Source organism: Arachis ipaensis, chromosome B03 (genome assembly GCF_000816755.2).
Source record: "Arachis ipaensis cultivar K30076 chromosome B03, Araip1.1, whole genome shotgun sequence".
NCBI classification, from domain to species: domain Eukaryota; kingdom Viridiplantae; phylum Streptophyta; class Magnoliopsida; order Fabales; family Fabaceae; genus Arachis; species Arachis ipaensis.
Genome location: NC_029787.2, coordinates 79036200 through 79044194, shown reverse-complemented (window position 1 = coordinate 79044194; position 7995 = coordinate 79036200).

The following is a 7995-nucleotide window of genomic DNA, read 5'->3' as shown; positions in this document are numbered from 1 at the left end:
CAAAAGTTAGGGGCTAACGTTGGGGCTAACTTTTCACCCAAAAGTTTGTGCAAAAGTTTGAGGCTAACTTTTGGTCCAACTTTTTGCTTCCTGGTTCATTTTCACTTAGTCCATTGTCCTCTCTTTACTCCTGGCCATTCCTTCTTGCTTCAACCTTTCTCCAAGCTTTCTTCACCTATCATTAATCAACCAAACACATCAAAGCTATGCTAAAAATCATGAGATATTCATTTTATCATAATATGTGACAATTATAGCATAAAACCTCATGAAATAGCATGAATTCATACATGGTCGATTCAATCAAAGGAAGCATGAAAATCTACCCAAATTAGCTTACTTGTAGCTCAAGAAAGTGCATAATTCAATTGAAAACAAAAGAAAAAGGCTAGTGAAACTAGGCTAAGATGACTTGTCATCAGAGGTACAGAGGGATGTGATAAACCACTATTTTATGGTTTATAATGTGTTTAATTGTGTGGTTTTATCATGATTTTTACCTACTTATTCATATGTTAGCATGCATTTATATTTCCTTCCTAAAATTATTACATGATTAAAAAACTTGCTCCCTAGAGACTTTTAATTACGGATTTTAATTCTCCTTTATTCTATTTGATGCCGTGATCTGTGTGTTAAGTGTTTCAGGCTTTATAGGGCATGAATGAATTGGAGATTGGAAAGGAAGCTTGCAAAAATGGAAGGAACATAAGAAATTGAGGAGATGACCAGCGAGAAGTGACGCGGCCGCATGGCTCACGCGACCGCGTGAAAGAGAGGAAATCGTAGTGACGCGGCCGCATGGCTCACGCGACCGTGCGGATTGGAATAGCACAGGTGACGCGGAGGCATGGACGACGCGCCCGCGTGGAAAAGCAAAACGCCGAACGACGCGTCCGCATGAATGACGCGATCGCATGACGTGCGCGATCTGCATAATCTGCAGAATCGCTCGGGGCGATTTTGGGCCCTGTATTGACCCAGTTTTCGGCCTGAAAAAGCAGACTAGAGCCAGAGGACATGTAGAAACCAACAACAACATTCATTCTACACTGTTTTTAGTTTTTAGATCTAGTTTTTACTCCTCCTCTAGGTTTTTCTCTCTACATATTCATAGTTCTTAGGATTTTATTTTCTATTGCTCTTTGCATTGGGATATTGAGAAGAGTTATTACCTCATCAAGACTTCGTCATTCTAGTTCATTTTCTTTACTTGGCTTTACTCTTCCATGTCCTTTAATTTACTCAATTTTACTATTGGATTATTTTAGAATTTATTAGTACAAGAGTTACTTTTATTTTTAATTGATTCCTTTGAGTTTTATTTATCATGTCTTTCTTTAATTCTCTTTTCTATGTCATGAATTCCACATTCACAATGAGCGAGTAGTTCCCTAACTTGATGGGGAGTTGATTGAAAGGAACCCTTGAGTTGGAATGCTCAAAGGAGAAATTGTAATTGGGTTTATTGTTGGATTTCTCTCTAGTAACTAACACCAGTCCTTCCAAGTAAGCAGATTGGGACTTGTGAATAGAAACATCATTCTAACTTGTTTGACTTTCCCTTACTTAGTAAGGGATAACTAAACAGAACAACCTTCAATTATCAATTAATCTTGAGAGTACTGCAACAAGAATAGGGCTTCCAACTAATCTACTCGCAGTCAAGGCTTTTATTTAAATGACTTAATTTCTCCAATTTAATTTCCTATTTATTCAACTCAAACTCTTTTTGAAAACATCTGATTAATAAAATATCACACCTTTCTGCAACTCGTTGGGAGACGACCTGGGATTCATACTCCCAGTATTTTAATTTTAATTTTTGTGACAACCCTTCTAAATTGATAAGCGGATTTCTGGTTGGTTAAGAACTATACTTGTAACGCATATTTTATAACAATTCTTGACTCACCAATTTTCACCACGTCAATTTTTGGCGCCGTTGCCGGGGAGTTGCAATAGAGTGCTAAAGTTATTAATTGGAATTTTTTATTTTATTTGTATTTTATTTTATCTTGCTACTATGAGCTGCTTGTTTCTTTCTCTAGATGACGCGTTCACTTCCTGATCCAAGCTTGCTAGTATTCGATCCTGAGATTGAAAAAACTATTTCATGAATAAGGCAAGCTCGGCGTCGGTTAGTCCTCTCAGAGGGCGGATCTGAAACATCATTTGAGGAAGAAACTAGCCCTCGTTCTACTGATTCGGTTGATTTACGTGTAGGTGACATGGCAGCACCTAGGAGAGTTACTATCCAGGAGGCTGGAGCCCTTGATTTTACAATGCAACCGTTTCAAGCGCATCACCCAGCGGTGGCTACAGACTTTGAAATAAAGACTGCACTGCTCAATTTGATGCCCAAGTTTCATGGCTTACCTGCTCAAGAGCCTATCAAGCACCTGAGAGATTTTCAAGCAGCCTGTTCTACTATCAGGCGTGATGGTGCGAATGAAACTTCTATTTTGCTAAAAGCCTTCCCATTCTCTCTTGAGGGAAAGGCGAGAGAGTGGTACTACACTCAACCCACAGCAACTGTATCCAACTGGGATACACTTAGAAGAGAATTTTTGGAAAAAATTTTTCCAGCTGAAGTTACTGATAAACTGAGGAAAGACATTTCCATGATTGTTCAGGATGAATCCGAGACTCTCTATGAATACTGGGAGCACTTCAATAATCTTCTGGAAGCTTGCCCCCACCATATGATTGACAAGATAGTGTTACTCGGTTACGTCACACAGGGCATGAGGCCCCAAGATAAGACCACATTGGAAAGTGCTAGCAATGGGTCTATGAAAAAGTACAAGACCACTGATGAGGCATGGCAATTGATCAGCGACTTAGCTGAATCAACTCGGAATCACAGGCAGAAACAAGGCCGTTCAAAAGCCGTTGCAGAAGTATCCTCTAGCAGAGAGACTGCTGCTCTAACTCAGAGTATCTGTGAAATGACCAACTTGCTAAAGCAGATGCAATTGAATCAACAACATGTTCAGCAAGCTCAACCTTCTCCACCACAGCAAAGCCAACAGTTAGTCCCACAGAGAGTTTGTGGAATCTATGCTGATTATAACCATTATACTGATGAATGTCCGCAGCTCCAGCAGGAAGACAACACCGTGGCAGCGACTCATAACTTCTATGACCGCCCCAACCAAGGGTACAATCAAGGTGGCAATTACAGCCATGGATGGCAGGACAATTCTAACCAGAATTGGAGGGACAACAACAACAGATGAGGCAGAGACAATCAGGGAAATCAGAGGTGGAATAATAATAACAACAGGCAGCAGAACCAGAACCAGCCCTACAGAGTACCTCACCTGAGGCAATCCCAAGGACCATAGAATATCCAACAGCAGACCTCTCAAATTACTTATCCTTCCTCATCTTCTAATGATGACTTACTACAATCTATTGATCGGAGACAACAGACCATGGAAATAACCTTTATGCTACACTAAATGGTCTGAACTCTACTTTGCAAGCTCTTATCTCACAGATTGGATCAATGAATAACTCTAATAACCATCCCTTGAGCTCTAGTGGAATCCCCTCTCAACCATTACCCAATCCAAAGGGTGGCATTAATGCCATCACCCTAAGGTCCGGAACCACACTGCAGGAGAGGAATCAGGAGGAGCCAAGCCCACCAGAAAATGCCTCAGCTGAAGAGGCAGTGGAAATAGAAGATGTTGAAGAGGAAGAGGACATACAAGACATAGCTGAAAAAGAAGAAATTCAGCCACAGGAGGAAGCACTACAGGGCGCAGATACTGCAGAAGACACCACTCCCATTCCATTTCCACAACTTGCAAAGAAGCCCAGGAAGCAGCTGGAACCTGATCCCAAAATGGTACAGATATTCAAAAAGGTTGAGGTAACTGTTCCTCTTTTTGATGTTATTCAACAGGTACCTAAATATGCAAAGTTTCTAAAAGATTTATGTATACATAAAGACAAAATTAATGAATTAGAAACTATTCCTTTAGGTAGTTCCATATCTGCTTTAATGGGAGGTTTACCTGAAAAGTGTAGTGACCCAGGTCCATGTATGGTTAATTGTACTATTGGTGGTGTGGTATTTTCTGACTGCATGTGTGATTTAGGAGCATGCGTGAATATAATGCCTTTGTCTATATATGATATTTTGAGGCTTCCTCCTTTAAAAAGGTCGGCAGCTCATTTTGTGTTAGCAGATAAAAGCATTATTATAGTGGCCGAAGTTGCTGAAGATGTATTAGTGGGCATTAAGGGGCTCACGTTTCCCACTGATTTTTATATCCTGGAGATGCCCCAAAATGACTCAGAGAAGCCATCATCAATCCTACTCGGAAGACCATTCCTGAAGACCTCGAAGTTCAAATTAGATGCTTTTTCAGGAACATACTCTTTTGAAATAGATGGCCGAGTAGTAATCTTCAATCTGAATGGAGTTATGAAACATCCTCCGGAGGATCATTCTATCCTCCAGTGTGACATTATAGGTGAAACCGTGGCTGAAGTTCACCAGGAGGAATTTGAAGAGAAGTACATAGGACAAGGTCCAAGTGTGGGGACATTCTCAGAGGACAATGACAGTGCTTTACCATTGTTGCCAGCTCCAGACAACCCAGAGCCTGACCATGATCAGAAGTTAGAATTAAAACCCCTTCTTCCACACCTCAAATATGCTTACCTTGAAGACGAGCAGAAGTTTCCAGTTATCATTGCAAGGGAACTCACTTCTCAACAGGAAGAGCAGTTACTTAGTGTGCTGAGGAGGCACAAGAAGGCAATTGGTTGGAGTTTGGCAGATATAGTAGGCATCAACCCTCAAGTATGTGAGCACAGAATATTTTTAGAAGAGGGAGCAAGGCCCGTTCGTCAACCCCAGAGAAGACTGAACCCCACTATCTTAGAGGTTGTCAAGAAGGAAGTAACCAGACTACTAGAAGCAGACATCATCTATCCCATTTCAGACAGTGAATGGGTAAGCCCAGTACAAGTGGTCCCCAAGAAGTTTGGAGTCACTACAGTGAAGAATGAGCATGGAGAGCTCATAGCAACCAGAGTACAGAACGCTTGGAGGGTCTGCATTGATTACATGAGTCTCAACCAAGCCACTCGTAAGGATCACTATCCTCTTCCATTTATTGATCAAATGCTGGATCGCCTGTTAGGTAAATCACATTATTGCTTTTTAGATGGTTACACAGGTTATTTCCAAATTCATATAGCTCCTGAGGATCAGGAAAAGACCACTTTTACATGTCCTTTTGGGACTTATGCTTACAAGAGAATGCCCTTTGGCTTGTGCAATGCACCAGCTACCTTCCAAAGGTGCATGATGAGTTTTTTCTCTGATCTTATTGAGGAATGTATGGAAGTTTTTATGGATGATTTTAGTGTTTATGGCGATTCCTTTAGCCTTTGCTTAGATGGATTATCTAGAGTATTAGATAGATGTGTCAGTACAAACCTTGTATTAAATTTTGAAAAATGTCACTTTATGGTAAAACAAGGTATTGTACTAGGACATGTTGTGTCTAATACTGGCATTTCTATGGATCCAGCAAAGGTGGATGTTATTTCTAGTTTACCTTACCCCTCTTCTGTGAGGGAAGTCCGTTCGTTCCTTGGCCATGCAGGTTTTTACAGGAGATTTATTAAGGACTTCAGTAAGGTAGCACTTCCCTTATCCAGGCTACTACAGAAAGATATTGAGTTCGAGTTCAGTGAGGATTGCAAACAAGCGTTTGATAAGCTGAAGACCGCCCTGACTCAAGCTCCAATTGTGAGAGGACCAGACTGGAGCCAGCCATTTGAAATAATGTGCGACGCCTCCAACCATGCAGTAGGAGCAGCACTGGCTCAGCGTGAAGGTAAGGACCCCTTTGTTATTGCTTATGCGTCTAAAACTTTAGATGCCGCTTAGTCCAATTACACTACTACTGAGAAAGAGCTTCTTGCTATTGTTTTTGCTCTGGATAAATTCCGAGCCTATTTACTTGGTACGAAGGTAGTAGTGTACTTGGACCACGTAGCTCTAAAGTATCTATTAGCTAAAAAGGAGTCCAAACCAAGGTTTATACGTTGGATACTTGATGCCAGGGCATTTTGGCCAGTTTCACTGACCTTTTCTTTACTGTTTTAGGATAGTTTCATGCATTTCTTAGGGAAATAAGCTAGTTTTGGGTAAATATTCAGTTATGCCTTGACTCAAGCATACATTGTACATTTTACATGATTTCATGAGGATTTTGCATAAGTTTAGTGACAAATATTATGTTGCATTACTCATGACTTGGACTAGAGCTTTGATGCACTTTGTTGCTTGATTTCAGGGCCAAAAAGGAGCAAGAAAAGGGGAGGTAACTTGCAAAGATTAATGAGAAAAGTGATTGCCAATAACACTCTCAAAAAGCCATCAATGCCCACGTTAACCAAGCTAACGTGAACTCTAACATGGAGAAAAGAAGTTGAGCCAACGTTAATGACACTCAACATTGTCACTAACGTTGGCACTTACTCATTGTTAAGTGTCACTAACGTTCCCGAACTTGGACTTTCACTAAATGATTAACACTCCTTACGCCCTGAGCTTAAGTCTCTGCCCACTTCGCACTTTCTCTCTGCAAGTAAAGCCAAGCCCAATTAAAGAAAGGAACGGCTTCAAACTCAAGATCCAAAGGCCCAAGACTTGAAGAGTAAACTAGAAAGAGTAGTATCACTCCGCACTTTCTCTCTGCAAGTAAAGCCAAGCCCAATTAAAGAAAGGAACGGCTTCAAACTCAAGATCCAAAGGCCCAAGACTTGAAGAGTAAACTAGAAGCTGAGAAGAGTAGTATATATAGGAGTAGCTTTGAATTGTAAAGGAGTGCTGGAGGCTGAAGAACCACTCTCTGTATTTACTTTCTTTGCAATTTCTAGTTTTATGATGTATTCTCCATCTTTGTTTTCATTTTCAAGAGCTATGAACAACTAAACCCCTTTCATTGGGTTAGGGAGCTCTGTTGTAATTTGATGGATCAATACTAATTTTCATTGTTCTTCTTCTTTCTTTCCTCTTGATTTTACTTGAAAGCTTTCGATCTTCATCCAATTGAGTAGTTATCTTTAAAAAGAAGCTATTCATACTTGGATCTCTTCTAACAATTCACCCAGAGGACATCTCAACACCCCCACAACAACACTTCTCCACATACTTATCAAAACCAAAACAGCACATCTGTTCCGAACCACTCATCAATTGATGACAAGCTCTCTAAGATTAAAATATTCATTGAAGGAATATGCAGAGACATTCAAGACAATAAAGCATTCAGAGAGGAAGTGCAGTCAAACATGCAGAATCAAAATGCTGCCATCACAAAACTGGAGACACAAATCAGCTATCTTTTTAAGCAGCTTCCGAACCACAATTTTTGCTATGATACCCATTCAAGCAAAAGAAAGGAGTGTCAAGCTATCATACTTAGGAGTGGGAAGGAACTGAAGGAACATCCCCAAAAACCACTAGAAGAAAGCTCAATTGAAAAGGAAGAGGAGCAAGATGGAATGCAACCCCCCACGCCAAGTTTGCAGAAAGAGAAAAGGATACCCCAACTCAACATCTCAAGAGGTCCATACCCCCAGCTATTGAAGAAAAAGGAAGATGACAACTAGTTCTTGAGATTTTTGGAAATCTTCAAGAAGCTACAAGATATATTGCATCACCCACAACTAACATCAATTCTGACATAAATACTGTCTGCACCTATCTTCTCTACTTGTACTTGTTGGTTGTATGACAGGGAGAAGAAGTGGGGCTTCAACTTCCTTTGATTCTGAACCAGAGAGAACCTTCCTTAGACTAAGGAGGGAGGCAAGAGGAAAATGAGTAGTTGGTGCTGAAGAAGAGGAGGAACAGTTTGAGGAATACTTTGAACCAAACATGGAAGAAAACATGGAAAATCATCATGAAGAAGAGACTCACAACCATGGCAGAGGAGGTGGAGCAAATCATGCTGG